This window comes from Acinonyx jubatus, chromosome A1 (assembly GCF_027475565.1).
Source record: "Acinonyx jubatus isolate Ajub_Pintada_27869175 chromosome A1, VMU_Ajub_asm_v1.0, whole genome shotgun sequence".
NCBI lineage: Eukaryota > Metazoa > Chordata > Mammalia > Carnivora > Felidae > Acinonyx > Acinonyx jubatus.
In genome coordinates this window covers 179,523,483-179,547,065 of record NC_069380.1, presented here as the reverse complement: position 1 = coordinate 179,547,065, position 23,583 = coordinate 179,523,483, and the positions used below count along the sequence as shown (strand labels likewise).

At 36.5% G+C, this 23,583-nt stretch overlaps 2 long non-coding RNA genes across 2 annotated transcripts in view; both read left to right on the top strand.

The window, feature by feature from the left end:
* LOC113592593 (uncharacterized) overlaps positions 1-23,583 on the top strand; it is a 228,467-nt gene that overhangs the window by 75,584 nt on the left and 129,300 nt on the right. The window contains exon 3 of the long non-coding RNA XR_008292488.1: positions 8,134-8,278. This is a non-coding gene — a long non-coding RNA (uncharacterized LOC113592593). The remainder of the gene's footprint in view (positions 1-8,133; positions 8,279-23,583) is intronic.
* Positions 9,427-11,530, top strand: LOC128312998 (uncharacterized). Its single transcript, XR_008293175.1, has 2 exons — positions 9,427-9,536; positions 9,773-11,530. It is a non-coding gene; the product is annotated as an uncharacterized LOC128312998 (long non-coding RNA).

The window sequence follows — 23,583 nt, the reverse complement described above, 5'->3', positions numbered from 1 at the left end:
ACATGAGCTAGAGCACAGAAAGCATTCAGTAAATGTTTGTTGAAGAAATTATTTAAACATATTATAGGTTTTTAAATAAGGCAGTTTTGGGGGAATATCTACTGAGGCTTTCCATGTGATAGACCTGCTTTAAAGTGAATAAAATAAATATTTGAAAAACTAAAAAAAAAATCTTTCTGTATGGTGGACCCTTTACCAAGTGAAGGATATACACGTTAAAAAATAGTCCAACAGTTTTCCACCTTATAGGAGCTTAAAGTGTAGTTCATGAAACAGATGTGCAAATGATTCCAAGACCACATTATAAAATGTTTCTGTAGAAGATCTGGCACAGCAAGGAAGGTTAAGTGTTCCAGGAGATAGTAAAAACTACGGGGAAGTGGCATTCTAGGTGAGTTTAAAACAAGTGGAACTTTTCCAAGTATGAATGTCACAAACCAAGGAGACACACAGAAATGGGACAGCACATAGTAGGTTCTTTTTTGGATAGCCTGTGAGCTTAATAATTATCACATAGTGAAAGTAGAAGCATTTGAGGGTGGAAAGATATATGTATGTGTGTGCATGTATATGTATGTTTCACAAATAATTTGGTCTTTGATTTGCTTTAAATGACATAAAATCAGATTTGAGTTTTACATACAGTAATTATGGAATCATAATGGTAGGTGATTTGAGAAAGCAAGACTATAATTGTAGGGCATTGTGCTAGTCAAGGGTGAAGATAATGAGGGTCTAGGCAAGCTTGGAGTGGTAGATGTGAGGGAAGTCTTCAAAACTTCAAGTTTCCACAGGGCTTGTTAAAGGTATGTGATGAAAGGGAGACATCATGTAGAGCTCTAAAACCTCTAACGAGGTGAATTCTGGTATTATTAAATATTAAAACCACCCTTAATTTAATCACTTTGCTAGTTTCAAAAGCATTTTCAGTATTAAGTAATATTCCCTGTCAATTATTTGAGCAGCAGTTGATTCTAATGTGGAAAATACACTCACAGAATAAGAAATATTATTTAATGTACCATCTCTGCAAATAACACACAAAATTCTTTACTCTGAAGAGATCAAGTATAAGCATCACATCTGTAAGCAGTTTTTGGCTATGGAGAAGTCACTTAACTTCCCTCAGTCTGATTCTTCTTTATAGTCCAGTATTTATAGGAAAATTAGTAATTAAGCACTAATGTGCTTTAAAAATCAGGCACAGTAAATATTCTGGAGAGAAGACCTTCAAATAATCTCAAATGTTCCAGAAAAATCTAAAAGTTATTGAGGCTTTTAGTGAGTTAGGGAACATGGGACAAAGCTATCTGTGCTTTTTGTCAGCCCCTTAAAAAGTTTGGAGAAAACAAATGACTATCTAAAACTGTCCTTTTTCAAATGTTCCCAAAAGAAAAGGCAATTAAAAGATCATGTTAAAGCAACATCACAAATATTCAAATCTTTATTTGTAGTAATATAGAAATAAGTTGTTGTTATATTCCTAACAATATATTCTGATCTTTCACTTGGGGCTGTAAGCAGTTATCGGAAACATGACCCTTTTGGGTTGTAGGAATATAGACCAGTGACTCTAGACCAAGAATCATTTGCCCTGGAGGAAACATCTGGCAGTATTTGGTTGTCATGACTAGATTGTTGCTGGCATCTAGGTGGTAGAGACCAAGGATGTTGCCAAAATGTACAATGCACAGGACAGTCCCTTCCCACAATCACCAAAAAATGATCTAGTCCCAAATGTCATCAGTGCTGAGGTTGAGAAATTCTGATGTATAGCATGTCTGAAGCTTCTTAGGCTCTGAGAAAGTGCTGTCATAACTTAAAGAAAATTGTTTGATATTTTAACTTAAAACATAACCAAATGGGGCAGATCATGAATGAAGCACTCTGTGGCACTCAAATGGAAGGTAGGAATATAACGTTTCTGTTACCCCATATTCTCTACCAATGAGCATGTTTTTCACTGTCTGTAAGACCAATTCTATGTGAAGTCGTTAATGTGGCATTTAGCATTTTTCCTGGGAAACTGCTTTACAAAAACCCAGGTTGAAGTTGTAATACCAGGGAAAATGGAATACATACATTGGCATACTCTTCCACTTGGGAGTGACAGCTTGTGTCGTCCATTTCTATCTGTCTGCTCCAAAAAGTGAATTTAACTTAAAGCCAGGGTCATAAGCTTAACTTCCTAAAGCAAGGCTGATACAGGTACCACTGCTTTTGCAATAGTTCGAGAACAGCTACTGCTGCAAGCTCCACCAGGAAGTGCAAGCTGCCCCAGGGGTCCTGACCTGTTTCCTAGGCCACCTCACACCTCTATGCATGTGGCCCCACAACAGAAGGGTTAACTCACAGCCTTGCAGGGAGCCCCAGACACTGCTTCCAGGACCTGCAAGAATTCTAATTGGTTGGGGCCCAAGCTATACCTGCTGTTAAATATTTATCTGTCTAGATAAAGTAAATGGTGAAATGGCCCAGGTGGAAGATGTTATACGGATGATGACATTGAGCTTCACCGAAGAGTAAACACTCAGGAGTGGTGGGGACGGTGGGGCACTGGATAGCACATGCCACTGTAAATATGAGCAGCCCCTACCCAGATTCGGCAGATGGTCGCCATGTGGGAATGCAGGTCCTGCGTTGCCAGCTTTTTCAAGAGAAGCAGTGAAATCTAATGATTTTTAAACATTGACAATTAATTCAAATGTAAAACACTATTCAGCCCCCACTGCAGCCTATATAATCCCTTCTGGGGATAACCCATGGGCCAGCAGTTTGCAAATTCTGCTGTAGAAGGATGGGGAGAGGAATGTCTCGATTCTCAGTTCCAACATGGAATTATTTCTCAGACTACAGACCTCCTCTCCTGACACTAAAAAGGATTTCTCTGAAACACCATTCCAGGTGAATTCAGACTGCAGCTGGTATTTGAGACAACAATGGGCCTGCCTCTTAAGGAGCCAGACAATTGACAACTTTTGGTTGTGCCTTTTAAGGCATAAAACTCCCATCTTCACGTGACCAGAGAGAGGCTCCGTGTACTTACATGTCGAGTTTGCAAGAAAACATTTCCTATAGATGGCTTAAATATGAGCTTGATGTTATGCTCAGGTAGGTATGAAATTCAGGGACTATATTTATGATTTCACCTAAGGAAATATATTGCATAAAAAACAGATGCTAAGTACTCTTCCCTGTGTAAATGGTACTAATGAAAAATGCCTCATGAAACTACTTCAAATGAACACGGCTAAAGGTGACAGAAACATTTCACTTAATATTAAAGTCTGGAAGAGAAATGATTCCATAATTCGGTTCCAAACAATTGATCCTCTAAAGTGCCTCCCTCTTTTGCCTTTTATTGATACTTCAGTCATATCTTTTTTTTTTTTTAATATTGAGGGACATTTGGATCACTTAAGTATTTGCTGTCTCATTCCCAATTTTTTAGGGTCTTTATCTCAGAGTAACAATTTGTATAATGACAGAATTGAGGATAAATATTTCAATGAAAACAAAGAGCATCCAGTTTTCAACATAGGGCCAAAGAATTACCTGTCAGCGGGGCAATCTGCATGAGGACTACAGATGACTCATTCTTGTAGCCAGGTACAAAATTCCAAACAAAAGGTATAAAAGAAGTAGGGAGGGTTCAAATGAGCAAGGGCTACTCAGTTCACAGCAACAATCATGTCATGGATAGTTACTCCTGGAATTTCTTTGGAAGAAATAACCTTCACCTCTTCTCTGCTATAGCAGAGGACATTGAGGCCCAGAAAGGTGATGTTACAGAATCTGTAAGTCACAGATCTACTTTTCTGATGACTGTTTACTGTATTTTCCTCTGTTGCCATATTTGTTGGGGTCATATCATATGATAGGGGTAAGAAAATACGAGATGAAACCCATGGGGTGTGTGTGTGTGTGTGTGTGTGTGTGTGAGAGAGAGAGAGAGAGAGAAAGAGGGAGAGAGAGAGAGAGAGAGAGAGAGAGAGAGAGAGATTTGTTGGAAATTCTGTTCATGTGTTCAAGGAGGAGGAAGTAATACCCAGAAAGTAAAATGAGATGTTACTATTCCAATAATTCTCAACTCTCTTTTATGCTGCTTAAGTCAAGACCTGTTAACGTTCACAATAACCTATATTGATTCTGAGGAGCTGAAGAGTTTCAAGAGGAAGGAAGGAATATGTACTGAGGGCCTATTATGTGCTTTCTCTTAAAATACATTATGTAATTATAACTTCACAAAAGCCTGAGTCTCAGACTCAGAAAGTCAAGTCGCTTTCGTAAAGCCATGCTGTTGATCACTGGCAAAGCTGGAAGTTCAGTGGGTGTAGTGGATAGAGGACACCACGATAGTTTACTGCTCTGGTTTGAACCCTAGCCTCCAACACTCCCAGGATGGAACCTTGGGCTCCTAACTTGAATCTTGTAGTGTGAGTTCCCTCATCAGTAAAACAAGATTAAAAATAGTTCTCACATCGGGGTGCCTGGGTGGCTCCGTTGGTTGGGCGTCCGACTTCAGCTCAGGTCATGATTTCATAGTTCGTGAGTTCGAGCCCCTCATCGGGCTTTGTGCTGACAGCTCAGAGCCTGGAGCCTGCTTGGGATTCTGTGTCTCCCTCTCTCTCTGACCCTCCCTGGATCACACTCTGTCTCTGCCTCTCTCTCAAAAATAAATAAACACTTAAAAAAAGTAGTTCTCACATCATTTGAAAAATGGTAATGAGAACTCATAGTAGTAACTGTTAAGGTTGTTTAAAAGAGTCAGAGGAAAAATCATGGAAAACGTTTTGCTCATGCTTGGCCCGTAGTAAATGTTCAGGAAATATTAGTTGTTATTAGTGTTATCATTACTCCTGGGTTCCTGGGTGTGTGTGTTTCTCACTATAGTATACATTTTTTCTATACTCCTAATCATAGTTTACCACCTTGCATGTTATACTGTTATGTTAAAATTCTGTGATGAAGATTTCCATTTTTCAAGTATCTACAGGCATTTTAGCAATAATTTATCTTCATAATGGGTTTCTAAATGAAGAAAGTGTTAACAAAGCTTAGCTGAAAATTAGGCTGGCTGATTGAACCCAGAATACCTGAATACCCCCTACCCTTTTACTAATCATGTACACCTTGACCACTTTCCTAATGTGATGCATGCAGATTAAGTCTTTTGTTTATTGATTGGCCAAATATATGCAGGGCGGATGTATGCTACTTCATCCTTAGCTCTTCCCAGGGAGACTGTTACCATAGTAACAAAGGCATCCTTTGACTCCTATTTCTACACAGAGTTATAGAAATGCTTCTTAAAAAATACTTACGACAATGTTTAATGTCGAATCTAAAGTAATTTTTCTCATTGTTTGGGGAGCAAAATTGATTTTCTCTAGGCAAAGTTTGTTTGGCTGCCCAAATGTACTGTTTATAGTAATGTGTTCCACCAAATTTCTTTAAAAGCCAGTTAAACATATTTTGTCTTAACTTCTAATCTAATTCCATCATTTGGAAGTGCCTCTTGCTGCAGTGTGCCTATTTTGATTTGGAAATAGTGCACATTCCGTCTTTGCTATGTCAGGGTAAGGTGGAAGGGAACAGAATGAATCATTTGATTTCTTATATCAGAGAACAGTATGTGTGGCATGGGAGGGAGATCACATGCTTGGGTATGTTCAGGAGGCTGTGGCTTATTTTAAAGCCTAGATTTTCAGGTGGCAGCTGGTGCCTGGTTTAGGATTCCAGTGGTTCAAAACCCATTCTTCCCTGAGGCATCTGTTTTATTTTATTTTTTCAAAATTAAAAATAACTTCTGTTGTTCTCATTACAAGAACAATACATAATCATTTCAGAAGATTGAAAAAATATAGATAAACCGAAGAAAGATGCCCACAATCCTGCTTTCTAGAGATAACAGCTATTAACTCTCTGGGTATATCCTGCCAGAGTTTTATGTGTTTCTTTTCTTTCACAAAACAAGACCATACCTATTTATTATTCTGCAACCTGCCCTTTTTTTTTTAACCAGGTGCTAGTACTGATGACATATTAAAAATCACTTTTAAGCATTTTAATGCTGCAACCTGTAAGGAGTTGTAAGATATTGGTAAATTGAATTAATACTCACTTGTTGGATATTTTGCTAGTATCTAGATTTTTCCTTAATTTGAGCAGAATTGCAATGACTTTCTTGATATGTTAACCTTTGCCTATACTCTTTACACATGCTTAAATGAGAAAAGATAAAGGTAGATTCTTATGTCTTGCTGGGATGGAGGAGATGTGAAGGTGTAGTTGAGATGGCTCTTGATTATGTCTCAACTTCCCTTTCATGAGAGGACATACAGACATGCCTAGTAGTGTCTGTATCCATGAGTGAAAGCAGTGAACTTGGTATCAACCCATCCTCTGTGACTGTGAGCCATTCAAATGCTGGACCCTAGCTCCAGTTTCCTATGATCTTGGGAGGAATTTCAGCTTCTTTCTGTTATTTATTCTACAAACATCTATTGGTAATTAATTATATTCCAGTGCTGTGCTACCCTTTGTGAATTATATCACTTGCTCATACCATATATCTGATCCCAACTTGTACTAACATGTACACAAGGATTTAAGTTGTAGGATGTTGGAATATGGCATAGGCTTTCAATTCTGATAATCAAGGATCTGGATTCCAAGTCTCCTACTTGGAGTTAATAGTTAATTATATTTCTGACACCCAATTTTTCTTATCTTTAAAGTAGTGAAAATAAAAGTTATTTCATTTTTGTTGTTGTTGTTGTTCCAGGATTCAGTGACTTAATATATAGAAAGTGCTAGGCATAATGCCTGACAGACAGTAAGATGTGGCAATGGTGATGCCAATGGCAATGGGAAAGCATGGAAAGAGGAGCTACTCATCCTTCCTAGGGGGTTCAGGAAGGCATCCAACTTCTAGTTCAGTGCTAAATAGACTAAGCAGAGAACTGCAAGTTTATTTTATTTTCTTAAGTTTATTTATTTTTGAGAGAGAGAGAGAGAGAGAGAGAGGGACCAAGGGTCAGCAGGGGAGGGGCAAAGAGAGAGAGGGAGACACAGGATCTGAAGCTGGCTTCAGGTTCTGAACTGTCACCACAAAGCCTGACACAGGGCTCGAACTCACAAACTGTGAGATCATGACCTGAGACAGAGTCGGATGCTCAACGAATTGAGCCACTCAGGTGCCCCCAGAGAGCTGCAAGTTTAAAACTCCATGTCCAAGTGCCAGGTCTCCATGACTCACTGCCTGACTTTGGGTTAACCACTTAATCTCTCTCTGCCTTGGTTTTCCTTTTCATAATATGAGCATAATAACTCTTACCCACCTCATTGGGGCAAGGATGATTGATCAGTGTTTATAAAACTCAATAAATCCTTTGGGTAGAAGTGCAGTGAGATTGGAAAGCATTATTACTTATTAGCTGCTTTCTTAATATCTAAACCAGCATGCCAGGGGCTGCTGAATGGAGTACCACAGAGTAGTACCCTCATCCTATATCATTGTCAAGAATCTCAGTTCCTTTAGCCCTGCCCCTGCAGATATCAGTTTTTCTACTGCTATTAATGCTCACTGTTCAACAAGGAACAATCAATTTCTTGTTTATACCCAAGCGTCCACAGCCACCCACACCCATAAGCAATGTTTGTTGCTTTAACAAATATTTTATCGAACAGTTGGAAGGTGCTGTGCTGGATCCTAGAGATACAGGGACGCATAAAAATCAATATGGCACTTACCTTCGAGGTATTTAGTACCTGGTAACTGACCCAGACTGGTAACCAGCAGTCCTGTTACAGCCCAAGTGTTCTGATGGAAAATATACAGGGCCCTAAGGATACACAATATGCACATGCACAGTCAGTAAAATGTTTCTGCTAGAACTGATATGGAAATGAAAACTGAGAGAGAGACAACTTCAGGGAAAAATGGGGAAAGGGTAGAGAAGAGGGAAGAATGCTCTAGGAAAAAGACAAAATATTATAAATGACCCACAATGAGAGTGAGCAAGATCTATTAAGGAAATTGAAAGAACTTTCATATGATTAAAGCTAAAGAAAGGGGAAATGTCATATAAGAGGGTGCATCCAACAAATGTAATCCTGTATTTTGATCAGGCTAGCTTCTTGACCTGACTGACCGTTGGTGCCCTTCATTTAATGCACCTCACAGCCTGGGATCTTGACTCCTCTCCATCCTGAAAATCTGAAGTGATTGCTTCTACAACTCTTGGACTTCAGTCTCCTGGACCTTTAACCTCATGTGAGTTTCTTAGTATCATTACTAATGAACATTATTTATTGATTTTCTTGTCTTACTTCTTGCTGTTGTCCAATCCCTGTCTGACTTTCCTTGTAGCTATCACCTATTCCTAGGAGAGCTATCAACCTAAGGGATGATATTGTTGCAAATCAAGAGCAGAGTTTTTAAAAAGTGAAACTTTGTACACATCAAATGAAAGGACTACAAAAGAGAGGCATATCTGAGAAGAGTTAAGTTGAACATCACTATGGTCCTCCTATTTATAATTTTGAAAGGAATATGCATGACTTAGATTCCTCCTATGCATTCATATTATACATTAATTTTGCAAGCATACAATAGAAAGTCCTTGAAAGTAGCACCAGTAAGTATATATATCAAAACATAAATGACATAATGAAATCTTAGGAATAAAGTGAGAATTATACTGAAAGAACTAGACCCCCAAAAAGAGAGAAGAAACTTGTCAGTAATAAAAACATGGTATAAAACTTTAATCAACATCAGAGTTAATCACCTCATTTGGTAACTGACAGTTCAATGAAGTTTCTGTTTTGAAATCATGGGCAAAGCAGACTGCCAGGTTTTATTTGTCATCTGATATAAGTTGAGCTATAGTCTGAGATGGTGGAAAACCTTTTTTGTTGGGTTTTACCTCTTGAATCTTAAATGAAAACTGGCACTCCATCTGGATAATGTCCAATGTGACACATTTTGGGAGCCATCAACTACCTAGCCTTACAAATCAAGAACACTGATTAAATAATCAAGATTTCTGAAAAGCCTTGAGGGAGCTATACGTTTTTTGCATCAGTAATTGCCATTCTGTTTGTAGCACAAGATGTTTTGAGCTCTGGATAAGAACTTGAGTTTGACATACTGGCATTGAATATCTTATTTGTGGGTTAGCAGAAATTTGACATTCTTAGAAGTATTGTGATAGCAAAGAGGGAAATTGTGGGATTTAAAAAAATGTCTTAAACTGGGCACCTGGGTGGCTCAGTTGGTTCAGGGTCTGGCTGCGGCTCAGGCATGATCTCACAGCTTGTGGTTTCAAGCCCTGTGTCGGGCTCTGCGCTGGCAGCTCAGAGACTGGAGCCTGCTTCGGATTCTGTGTATCTCTCTCTCTCTGCCCCTCCTTTGCTTGCACTCTGACTCTCTCTCTCTCTCTCTTTCTCTCTCTCTAAAATAAATAAACATTAAAAAATTTTTAAGTGTTTTAAACTAATGAAGTTTGTCATTAAGAAAATGAAACAAGGTGGGGCGCCCGGGTGGCTCAGTCGGTTGAACGTCCGACTTCAGCTGAGGTCACGATCTCGCGGTCCGTGAGTTCGAGCCCCGCGTCAGGCTCTGGACTGATGGCTCAGAGCCTGGAGCCTGCTTCCGATTCTGTGTCTCCCTCTCTCTCTGCCCCTCCCCCGTTCATGCTCTGTCTCTCTCTGTCTCAAAAATAAATAAATGTTAAAAAAAAATTAAAAAAAAAAATGAAACAAGGTAAGTAATTGGTTATATGTTTTTGAGGGATACAATAAATGTAATGATATTTTGCCAAACATCCATTTAAATAAAATCTGTTGTTCTTCCTGATAGTATGTAATATGCAACAAGTAGCTACATAATTCTAATCCTCCCTACATAAATTAAAAAGTCACCGCTCCTTTATAATAAATAGAAATGTAAAAATTCTGTATGTGACACATGGTCAAAAACACCTTTATGATGATTTAAAATAACCACTGCTCAAATTAGTAAGACATTGATTAGAATAATAACCGATTTCCCAAAATTGCATGCATGAAAGAGCAGTTCTTTCATTAGAGATGTCAAAATTAGTCCAGAAAATATCAATGAACATTATTAATGTTATGTTCAGCTTTGGCCCTAGGCAAAATTGTCAATTTGGTAAAGTTATTCTTTGCCATTTCTCAACATCCCTTTGAAGGATTTTTTCCTTTGCTGGCACTCAATCATTTATTCATTCAATAATTTTTTATTGAGAGCCTACTAGATGGCAGGCACAATCCTCAGTGCTACAGGTAGAGCAGTGAAAAAGATAGTCAACCACCCTGTGTATATAGAGATTACATTATAGAAATTAAGATGGACTCAGACTATTAAAAAATAAGTTAACAAAAAAGAAAATTTTGGATTATAGTAATTACAATGGCAATTATATTGTATGTAAATAATAAAATAGCGTGGTATGTTAGAGAGTATCCAGGTCTGTCTTAAGTCAAGTGGTAAAGGAAGACCTCTCTAATGAGCCGATGCCTTTGATCCAACCATGGGAAAATGTTGGGGTGCACCATTATAGACAGAAGAATTCTGGTAAATGCAAAAACCTCAAGGCCATGTAAGTGAGACAGGGGGCTTACTTGGACTTTGATGGATAAGAAGAAGATCTGTATGACTGAGTATAATGAACAAAGAGAGAACAGTATAAGGCAAGAGAGTGAGACAGGGGTTTCCTGCTTATGCAGATTCTAGAAACTTAATAGGAACTCTTTTCAATCTGATAGGAACCCACTGCATAGTTTTAGTAGCTATCTGTCCTCTTCCTTCTCTCTTTGATTCTTTTCCCTTGTTTTTGTTTTTGTTTTTGTTTTTAGAATCTTTTACAATTATAGCTCTCATGATAGCTCCCTTTCCTAGGATCTTTTATATTTCTTTTAATAAAATGTACCTTTCAGCTTCCTTCTCTTTCAGGTCATGCCAGGTAATTTGTAAACTAATCTGATAAATCAGTATGAATTAGAGCATTCATAGTAACTTCAGGTTAAAATGATGCTCCTCTAAGATAGAAATTTTTTTTTCTTTAAAACATCTTGTATTATCTAGACTTCAAGGAGTAAAGACTTTAGAAATGATAGCTATTTACTAGAAAAAAACCCCACATTTAAGCAGCTGCTTTTTTCCCCCATGCAAAGAAATATCCTTGATTATATGAAATCTTCAGACCATTAACTATTATTATCATACTTGGTTTTATGATCATTATGATTTATTAATCCCCTTTTGAGTGCCAGGCACTATATTAACTACTTTATATACATATTTGCATTTAATTCTCACTAATGATCCTATACATTCCTAATTTATATATGAAGAAAGTAAAGCTCAGACTTACCTGCCTTGTTCCATTTTGTAGACCAGAAATGAGAACAGGTCTAAAAACATAAAAGACAATCAATAACTATTTTCTGGATAGATGCATGATTGATTCAAAAAATAAAAAAAAATAATAAAATAAAATAATATAAAATAATAAAATAAAATAATAATGGTCACGTGGCTTGGAAGATAGTGGGTCAAACTGAATTCAGCCTTTACAGACTTCAAAACCCACTCTCTATATAATAATGCCTTCCTCATGTAGTATGTAATCGGTTTGATTTTCTGAGCTAGGCTCAGAGAAAAGTTTACTCAAAGGCAAAAAAAAAAACACACCCAGTGAAGCAAAGTTTTCAGTTAGTTAGAAGATTCCCTCCCCTTCTGTTTTCTGGTTCTGGGGAACAATTTGCTTTATCTCCTGGCAAAATCAGGCTGATTAGATGACTAAAGTCTGATAATTATGTTATTTTGATAAAAGGAAAACCTGCCCGAAGGTGTTTCCCAGAAACAGACACTCATACACATGTGTGCATGCATGCACGTATGTGTACACACACACACACGCATGCACACACACACTGTAAATGGGAAATAGCCATGTGAAACACAAAAGCATCTAGGCTTCGCCTCCAGTCAGTGTCTATAACCAAGCAAGCTTGTTTTTGGGTGATGTTCAATATCTTACCAGTTACAAAGAAAATACCCCTGTGGTGTCTAAGAATGTGATAAGAGTTATCTTCAAGGAATACAATTTTGTTCTTTGATTTTAGCGAGATCTACACATCTCTGTCAGAAGCTGAACAAGTGCCAGAGTCTTTAAAACAGAAACAAACAGTGTGTGGCTCTGATTCTTTTCAGACATAATACTGAACTCTTCGATAGACGCTCTCCTAAGATATGATGCTTCAATTTGTATTATAAACTTGAACTTAAGGATAAGTTAGAGACTGCCCAAAATAATGCTCTTGCAAAGCACTTAATCCATGGATTACCATGTGAGAAGAAAATATTCTTTAATCAAATATATTTAGGAAATAAAGTGAATTTTCTGATCTCTTAGAAATTCACAAAGACCATTATTAAAGAATCAAAGAAGTCCTAAAAAACAAACAATAGCAACAACAATAACCTCTATAGCTTTGTTCACCCAGTATATCTCAAACTAATTTGGCCACCATAATTTAATAATTTAACTTATGACACCATAAAAAGCCCATGGAATTAGTTGTCTATGGAATATCTTTTGGGAATGTCAACTAAAGAACTTTAAGTGGTTCATGATAGGTAGAAAAGTAAAGTTCATATGTGTAGATAAAGCTTTCATAACCCCTAGTGACTTAATTTATAAGATTTTTTAAAGGAGAAACATCTTTGGCATAATATAGCCTTTTTATATGTGGTGGTGTTACTTCTGACCCTTTAACTGTACATGAAAAATCCTGGCAGGTGGGAACACAGGCTGTTGGGTCAAGTCCTAACCCTGACACTTAGCAACTTACATGACTTTATATGACTCACTTAAATTCTTTGAACCTGACCTATAAATAATACTTAGCTCAAAAGAAATTATGAAAATAATATAAGCAAAGAGCTTAGCATTATGCTGGGCAAATAGTAAGTGCTCAATAAGAGGCAACTATTTCATTTTTTTCCCCTGATGCTTCTTATGAGTTTGTGCAGAACCATTCACACTCTCTTACACAGCCCTCTTCTTGTCAGGGCATGCATTTGTAAGAAGGCCGAGTGGGTATTAACTATATAGACCTCATTAGTGCAATTCACAAACGAAGACCAAAGCTTTATGGATACAAAATGCAAAATTATTTCTTGCAGTGTTACTCACATTCTTCTTTAGCTATAATATTCAGTTAAGTGGCACTTTAAAAAGCTATTAGCGCAAAAGTCACTCACATCAAAACTAGTCTTAGCATTAAAAATCAGTGTTTTATAAAAATCTGTGAATATCCTTTATGCTGTTACTAAGCCAATGCAGGGATGTCCCCTTAAAAACCAAAATGACTATCATAAAATAATCTCCCAAGGAAATTTGTAGTATGACATAATGGAATAATGTTTACCCTAAGTAAGGCCAACAATTGCCAAACATTCATTTGTGTTTGCCAGATTTACATGTTATTGACAGAACTATAAACAAGTGTTTCAAGTTATCCACAAGAAATTTGCTGCTCACATATCTGTAACCTACATTTGTAAGGGTAAAATCCCTCTTCAGATTTATGAAAAGATTTTGCTACATACACTCTTGAGTTGATAATGACTTAAGTAGGATGTCTATACTATATTGTTGGGTTTCTTATTTAATTTGGAGGCAGAATATGACAACATTTCTTAATAATTTAAAATGACTATGTATTGTTAATGTTGTTATTCCTCTGTTACAATCCAAAAGTGTTGCCCCATCTCATTCACAATAAAAATGGAAGTCCTTGAAGTGGGCTCTAAGGCCCTCTGATCTCACCCCTCCTCTCCACTTGCTCATTCTGCCACAACTATACCACCCTTCCTGTTGTTCCATGCATGCTCCTGCCCTCAGGCCTTTTTGTATTTTCTGTTTCTTCTGTCTCAAATGCCTTTCCTTCAAATGCTTGCAAGATTGGTCCCCCAGTACCTTCAGGTCTCAGATCAAATGTCACGTCGCCATTCTCTACAGACTAACATTGCTTTTCTCAAAATTCCCTCATATCTGTCCAGGTTTTATATTTCTCCATATCACTTAATGCTGTCTGACATAGTCAACAATACCTGTTCATGAGAGCCAATTATTAAATTTTCAAAAGTTTTGTTAGGTCTTGTTAATTTTTGTTAAAATATTGTTAAAACACTGAAAGTATTTTGACAATCATTAAAACATTGAACGCTTGCAACTGACTCTGATGGGAGTATTTACACCATGGAAATTGGCAAAATTCTATGAATCAGAGCTTTTATTTTTTAGAGAGTTGGTTTACCAGAATACCATAAGGTATAAATACATTTTACTTGTTTTCATTTTTACTGCTGTCCACTACCAGTGTATAAGTTCAGTGAGAGCAGGGGGCTTGTTTTGTTCACCACTGTCTATCAAGAGTCTCGCAGTATCCAACACAAAGTAGATGATTCATAAATATATGTTGAATGAATGATTAGTGAGGATTAGGACTTATGGCCTTTAATATTTGTGAAGAATGAGATTGATCCTTTTATTCATTCACTAATTTAGGCATTCAGTACATATTTTTGAGAACCTGTTTGCTAGGTTTTCACACTGTTCTAGGACATGGAGACATTTTAATGGATAATAGAGAAATAATTCCTACATTATGTTGCAGGAGCTTACATTATGTTAGGAGGGATAAAAACAAACAAAAAACAATAAAAACATTAACTTCAGATATTGGTATGTGTTAGAAAAAGATAAGTTACAGTTATTGGTAACTGTTAGTAAACCAACCAACCAAACAAAAACCGAACAAGGTAATGGGTAGAGAGAGACTGGAGGAGGGATTAATGTCTTAAATAGAGAAAACAGGTGAAGCCTTTGTGAAAGGTACTTTTGAACTGAGATATGAATGATGCAATTAATCCAGCCAAACTTAATCTAAGGAAAGAACATTCTAAGCAGAGGCCACAACATAGTGCAAGGTCCCTGGAGTGGGAATGAGCTTGGTGAGTTTGAAGAACAGAACGAGGGCTGCTAATCTTGAAACATATCCGGTTAAGGAGAGAATGGCAGTGGATGAGGTCAGAAAGGCAGTCAAGGCCAGATCACTCAGGGCCTTATGGGCCATAAGAAACCATTAGAAAGTGACTTGATCTGATTTAAAGTTTACAAAGATCATCCTGGCAATGTAGGATGTTAAGAGAGCAATTAGAGGCTCCTATAGGTGTTCAGCACGTATGCAGTAAAAATATAAAATATATGTGAATAGAATGGACCTGATGGGTCCTGATTGTTTTAAAGGTGACTTTAAGCAAATCTTCCACAAGCATGAAGTCTTTGGTTTTACATACTGTTCAACAAGAGATAAAACGGGAGAATAGTTTGCAAATTTAATTTAAAGGTAGTATAACCTTGATACTGAAGCAAAACAAGGAAAGTAATATATATATAGCCTATGTCAATTAAAATTCTATATGCAAAAATACTAGGTAGACTATTATTAGCATGCCCAATAAAGAAAAGTATAACAAATACTTTGTGACCAGAAAGGATTTCCTTCATGAATTCATGGGTGGTTTAGCATTAGAAAAACTACTAATGTAATTAAATATTCCAACAGATTAAAGGAGGAAGGATGACATGGTTATCATAAAGGATACAAAAAAAAATAATATGACAAAATTAAACACCCTTTCCTCATTAAAAATGTTAGGTTCGGGAAATCTAAGAAGACATCCATAATATGATGAGAGTATATACCAAAAACTTAAAGCCATCATCTTAATGTTAAAAGGTAGAAATCTTTTTTTACATTAGATTCTCTTAAATTGGCATATAATTGACATACAATATTGTGTAAACTTAAGGTCCCCACTGTGATGATTTACTACACTTATGTACTGCAATATGATTACCACTATAGCATTAGCTGAAACCAAAATATTCATTCCAAAGTCAGGAAAAAGTCAACAATGTCTTTTGTTGTCTTTTCTATTCTACATTGTATAATGGTCTTAAGTAATGGAAAAAGATTTTTAAAAAATGTGCCTAGGGTGATGAGCATTGAGGAGGGTGCTTGCTGGGATAAGCACTGGGTATTGTATGTATGTGATGAATCACAGGAATCTACCCCTGAAGCCAAGAGCGCACTCTATACACTGTATATTAGCTAACTTGACAATAAATTGTATTTTTAAAAAAAGAAAGAAAAAATTGTGTATAGGGAGCGGAAAAGAAAAAAATACACTCATTATTCCTAAAAACATCTAAAGCAAATTATTAGAACTTAAAAGAGCTATGTACAAAATCTAATAATATCCTATGCACCTACAACATAACAATTAGGAACATAACTCTGGAGAAGATACCATTTAAACCAGTGAGATACTTAGGAATAAATATAATAAAAGCTTAAATTTTATGAAAAAAAACATAAAGCACTCAAAACTCGGATAATAGTCATAAATTTAATTATATTAAAATTTAAAACTTAAGTATTAAAGTATATGCCATGAACATAATGAAGGGAGAAGTCTCAGACTGAGAGAATTTTGCTGCCCATGTAATTACCTATGTATTGTATTAAGAACTCATAGAGTACTTTAAAGTTAGACTACCATAGATCCCAGTCCTTGGTACTCTTCTCTTTCTAACTTACACCCTTGCTGATTTTATCCATCCAGACTCAGTTTTGCTTTTGATGACTAATAGGCATCTCAAACTGTGATCCACCCCCAGCCTTCCCACCTCAATTGATGCACCACCCTCCTTCCAGTGTTGCAAGACAAACTCTAGCCTGGAGCAGTTGTTTATTTTTTTTCTTCAGTTTTTTAACATTTATTCATTTTTGAGGGACAGAGAGAGACAGTGAGTGGGGGAGGGACAGAGAAAGAGGAAGACACAGAATCTGAAGCAGGCTCCAGCACAGAGCCCAATGGGGGGCTCAAACTCATGAATCAGGATATCATGACCTGAGCCTAAGTCCAATGCTTAACCTACTGAGCCCCCAGGTGCCCCTCCTGGAGCAGTCCTTGACACCTCTTTTCTCACACACACAATTCACATCCTGTCCCTGTTTATTTTCAAAGTATATCCAGAATCTGTGCACTTTACATCATGTATGTTACTACCATTCTGGTTCAAGCCCTCATCATCTTTTGCCAGTGTTACAATTGCCTCCTCACTGGTCTCTCTGCTGCTATTGTATTCCTACACAGAACCCACATGATCATTTAAAACCTTAGAGCAGATTTCTGCTCAGAACGCTACAGTGGCTTTCTCATCTCCCCTGCAACTTCTTCCTCCCTTAATCACTCTGGTCCAGCCACAGGCTAGTCTCCCTTCTGATCTTAAGACATGACAGGCATGCATCTACCTTACAGACTTTGGCCTAGCTGGTTCCTTTGTCTGAAATGCCTTTTTCTGTGAGAAACTATTTGGCTAACTCCCTTAGCAATATCCAGTCTGCTTGAATCTCCCCTCGGTAAGCGCTACCCCGATCACAGTACTTCACAATGTAACCTGCACAGTTCCCTTCACTGTGCATCATTTTTATTTTCATTTTGCTTGTCACCTTGCATCAGACTATATATTTTACTAATTTCATTCCATTCTTTATCTACACCCCTTCAGAAATGTCAGCTCCACAAGGGCAGCCATTTTGTTTTGTTCATTGAAGTTTCTCCTGCACCTAAAAGAGTGCCTATAACAGTGGATGTTTACTAAGTAGTTGTTAAATAAATAAGTGAATGTGAATCAATAATAAAAAATAAAAATAAAAAGTGGACAAGTCTACTAAATGGCCAATTCATTGAGAACACTCAAATGAACAATACTCATAGGAAAAGCAGCTTTGTGTTGTAATAATCAATAAAATGAAAAACTACACAAACATAAAATTTTATTTGCACCTCACTGGCAAAACAAAGTAAGTCTTATAATAAAAAGTGTGGGTGAAGGTTTGTGGAAACAAGCAGTAATACAATGTGTTGTTTGAATGTAAATTTGAACAATCATTTTAAAGTTCAATTTAGATTTTTTTAAATGCTAATTCATCTCTGAAAGACAGAGAGAGATAGAGCACAAGCAGGGATGGGGCAGAGAGGGGCAGGGGGACAAAGAGTCCAAGGCAGGCTCCAGGCTCTGAACTGTCAGCACAGAGCCCCACATGGGGTTCGAACTCACGAGCTATGAAATCATGACCTGAGCCGAAGTCTGAGACTTAACTTACTGAGACACCCAGGTGCCCCTTGAAGTTCAGTTTAATAATGCTGAATAAAATTATTCATACTCTTCAACCCAGCATCTCCTCTTCTCACAGCATTCTCCAAATACACTCTGCCACATGGACAAGGAGATATTGGCAATGCTGCTTGTAATAGTAGAGAAAGGAAAATGATATAAATCCTTCAAAAGGAAAAGAGATAAATAAATTGTGGTTTATTCATACAGTGCACATTTATACAATTGTTAAAATTAATAAAACAGAATTATATGTATTGACATTAATTTTTAAAACCTAATGTGGGGTGAGGAGTGCCTAGGCAGCTCAGTCACTTAAGCGTCCCACTCTTGATTTCCCCTCTAGTCATGATCTCATGGTTCATGAGTTCAAGCCCTGTGTTGGGCTCTGTGCTGACAGTGCAGAGCCTGCTTGGCATTTTCTGTCTCCCTCTGTCTCTGCCCTTCCTTGGATCACATTTGTCCCCTCCCCGCCAAAATATAAACAAACAAACATTAAAAACAAAAAGCCTAAAGTGAGGTGAAAACAAATTAAGAATGTAACCCTTTGTGAACTTTTTAAAGACAAAAAACAATAGTGCAGGTGTTTTGTATATAGAGAATGTAAAAAATACAAAATACAAACAATGCATGAGAATGGCAATGTCTGCTTCAAGAGAGTGACGGCCTTTGGGGAAGGGCTTAGATAGTAGTGCTTTTAGAGTTATGTTTTATTAGTTTCTGTTAAAAATATTTTTTAAGTAAATATGATAAATATTAATACATACGTAACCTCAATTGTGGTAGACTTTGATATTGTGGTAGTCTTTTATGGAATTGTAAATTTTAAATATGAAAGTAACATTTTGGCAAGTAAGAGTAAAAGAGAGATTAAAAGAGAGATTGGATGATAACCTAAGGTAACAGCAAGAAAAATATAAAATTCTGTTGGGATTCGGGAGGTCTAAGTATATTTGTAAGCAGGAGAGAAGGGGCCCTAAAGAAAGAAGAAATAGACAATACAAGTGGAAAGGTAAAAGAGTAAAATCATCATGACATGTGTAGGATGTCAAAACAAAAGCATACAGGTAGCTCTCAGTTTTGACAGGAAAGAGTCATATTTCTTCTACAAGCAGAAGGAGGCAGGAAATACTGGCTCAACATATTGAGATACGGAAGAGAAAGATAAAGGAAATTAAACAAACTTAACATTCTCAGAAGTGAAGACAATGGGATAGATATCAAGATTATTTCCAGCCAGTAAAATAATCAAAGATTTTGAGGAGACCAGAGAAGATATGAAACCTCCTCATGTACATAATAAAAAAACAGTATGTAGATAGTTGTTACCAAGCAGCTCTATAAATCTAATTGTGTTAGAAATTAGTGAGTTTTATGTGGTATGGATTTTGTAACTTCCCCCAGCAACGTTCAGAAGCCAAGGAATAGAGAAAATGGGCCTTGAGTTGGGGGAAGGACAGACTCAGTGTTGAAAATTGACAGAATTCTAAAATTAAAAAAAAAAAAAAAAGGAAGCCATGAATCTATGGCATTAATGAGAGTGTCAGTGAAATAGCTTAATCTGTTATCAAGGCTGGGAAGAGACAAGGGATACCTACAAAAATCTCATGAAATGAGGAAACAGTGAAAAGCTGAAGATATGAAGATTTTCATGAGGACAAAGGAACATTTTCAGCAAGACTGCATTGACAGGAAAAACGAGAGAAAGAAGGTGATGGTACTCTCGAATTTCGGAGAATGACATCTTAGACACTCCTTAGTTCAGGATAAAATAAAAAAGTGTTTAAAGATGTGCAAAATGAGTGAAAATTATCATTAAAATGTAGAAGAGTCACGTGAAATCCAAGTAGTACTGGATGATATCTTAAGTATAAATGTTGGAATTGGAGCAGCTGAGGAGGATGGAATAGGTGAAATGGAAGATCTCCAGGACAGCTGTTCAACTATTAGCAAGAGAATATTACTATTAATTTAGGAAACAGGGTGAAGAGTGAATGCTATTTTCATTTTAATATTTATAAATTGTTTATTCAGTATAATGTTATGGGAGATTTAGTTATGTTGATAACATGTAGATCTAATGCATCTATTTTAATTTTTCTACAGAATTTTTCTACAGAATTTGTATGAATGTGCTAATTTGTTCCCTATTCTCTAATTGGTGGAAATTTAGGCTGTTTTCAATTTTTATTTTCTGCCCTGTTATAATACAAAGTAAATTTTATTTTTAAACCTGCTTTATTATGATAGGGGAATAGCTCAAGAATATGTAGAAGAGAAATTCGTGGATCATAGGGATCCAGATCTTAAACTGGAATTTGTGAGTTATAGAACAATACATATACTAAATACCATATTTGTAAATTTTTAAAACATAAACCGGGACAAACACTTCCTCTAAAGAAGGATAATTAGGGGCACCTGGGTGGCTCAGTTGGTTAAGCGTCCGACTTCAGCTCAGGTCATGATCTCACACTCTGTGAGTTCGACCCCCGTGTTGGGCTCTGGTGCTGACAGCTCAGAGCCTGGAGCCTCCTTTGATTTCTGTGTCTCCCTCTGTCTCTGCCCCTCCCCCGCTCATGCTCTGTCTCTGTCTCAAAAATAAATAAACATTAAAAAAAAAGGATAATTAGCTGTCTATTACTTTCTTTATAATGTTTAAAATATTTCATAATAAAAAGATAAAAATAATATGTTGTCAAAATGATATAATTTGTTGTAGAAACTTGAGATAACTCAGTGAAAGAAGTAGATGAAAATAACATAAAATAACCTTTCTTCCCCAAATTCTGAAATAAGAATTGTTAATATTTTGGTATTTTTTTCATTATATATGCATGCATGTAAATAATAAAAACTTACACTTTATATCATGTTTTATAACATGCTTCTCTTTCACTTAACAGTATATCATAAAAATCTTATTAAAATTCAAGTTCTAGCTGTGACATGTAAAGACCTTGGAAGTTATCACTGCCATTATTAAAACAAACAAACAAGAAAAGCTGAATAAACTGTAAACCATTGTCTTTTCTTGTATCCATTAGAACTGAGGTTCCAAGGCAAACCCCCATGGCAATATATACAAAGAAAGGAAAATCCCTAAAGGCATAACCAGGATCTATAACTGGAGCAGAAGCTGCTGCTGGATTCATAAACTAGCAGGAATTCTTAAATGGTAATTGTAAGAAACTTTTGGAGGCTAAGCATGGATGCCCTTGACAGTGAGAAAATCCTGGAGGCCACATTCAGAGACTCTCTACATATTCATGGGCTTTATCTCCAGGAACCCCACCAGGTTCTCATGTTGAAGAGCCGAGAAAGATTCCCTCATGAGTCTGGCTGGGAAAGGGAAGAGTATCCATTAGGAAATATACCCAGATCATTCTCCATAATAAAGGCCTACCATCCAGAGAAAATAGTTTATTAGAACCTTATCCAGAGTGGGGAATAACACTTCTCCAAATCAAACCCCTGAAAGGGTTGAGTTAGGGATCTAAAAATACTTTGTGAAGGTCACAGCCAAGGGACACATGACCATTAGAAAATTGAGATTCATAAATTATGGAATGCTTCCCTTCTCCTATACCTTATCACCACATGAACAAAGCTCCAGGATAATAACAGTGAATTAAAGCTGAAAGAGCTGTAAGACACAGACTTTAACCAAGGAAAAGTTCTTAGGGAAATCCAAAGACAACATAGGAGTGAAAGACAAGTCCTCTAGAGAAATTTGAAGCCTCTGGCACCTATAGTTGCAACAAACATAAAGCACAGGCCAACTCCTATTCAGATTAATATAAAACCTAACAGTAAGAATATATTTATCTCAATTCCAATCACTTACAAGGTATGCTAAAAGGTAAGAAAAACCACAGTCTGAAGAGAAAAAACATGAGAACAAAACTCAGATATGATAAAAATTTTGACATTATCAGACAGAGAATTTAAAGTAACTATGATCAATATATTAAGAACTCTAACGGAAAAAGTAGACAACATGTAAAAACAATGGTCAATATAATAAGAGAGGTAGAAACTCTAAGAAAGTGTCAAAAATAAATAGTAGAATTAAAAAATACTGTAACATAGATGAAAGGTGGCTTTGACTGTCTCATCAGTGGACTACACATGATCAGGGAAACAATCCATAAGTTTGAAGATAAATAAGAAAGTTTTCAAATGGAAAGAGAAAAATAATAATAATAAAAAATAAAACAGGAGTCCAAGAACTGTTGGAAAACTTCACAAGATGAGCATACATATAGTTGGAATACCAGGGAGAAGAGAGAACAGAACAGAAGAAGTATTTGAAGAAATTATGGTTAAGAATTTTCCAAAATCAATGCAAGACACCAAAGCACAGATGAAGGAAGCTCACAAATCAAGCAGAATAAATACCCAGACATTTACATTTAGGAATATTATATTCAAATTTCAGAAAACCAAAGACAAAGAGAAAAAGGAGACAATTTTGAATGATGCCAGGGGAGGCTAAGTATCTTACAGATAATTTACCTACAGAGGATTTAATAGACTTCTCATTAGAAGCATGCAAACAAAGAGACAATAGAGTGAAATATTTAAAGTATTAAAAGAAAGAAACCACCAATCTGGAATTTTATATCCAACAAAATTGTCCTTCAAAAGTAAAGGGTAAACACTTTCTTGGACAAACAAAAATTGAGAGAATCCATCTCTAACAGACTTGCTCTGTAGGAAATGTTAAAAGAAGTTTTTTTGTTTTTTCAGGCAGAAGGAAAATATTAAAGGTAAGAAGCTTGGATCTAATAAAGAAAAGAAGACTGTTATTTTATTTTTATTGGTTATTTTCATTTTTAATGGTTCTAAGTGAAAGAAGACAATCTGAAAATTCTACAAATTACATGGTCCTAACTGTATGACGTTCTGAAAAAGATAAAACTAGAGCAATGGTACAAAGGTCTGCGATTGCTAGAGACTCAAGGTGTGGGGTTTGTTGAGTAGGTGAAGCACAGGGGAACTTTTAGGACAGTATGATACTGTAAGTATGGTATCTATAAGATACTCTCTCTACATATATGGCACCGCATCAGTCAAAACTCATAGAACTTAATAGCCTGAGGAGTGGCACATTCGCAGTTTTTTAAAAAAAAATCATTTAGGTGTGCAGGGGATTCCAGGGTGGAAATCAAAATGTGATAAAACAATATAAGTGTATTTACAAGCCTATAAAATAATCTCACTAAAGTCTGTGGGAGAAAAGGTGCTGACCTAAGTAACACTGGGAATGAGTGGAGTCTGTAAGATTAAC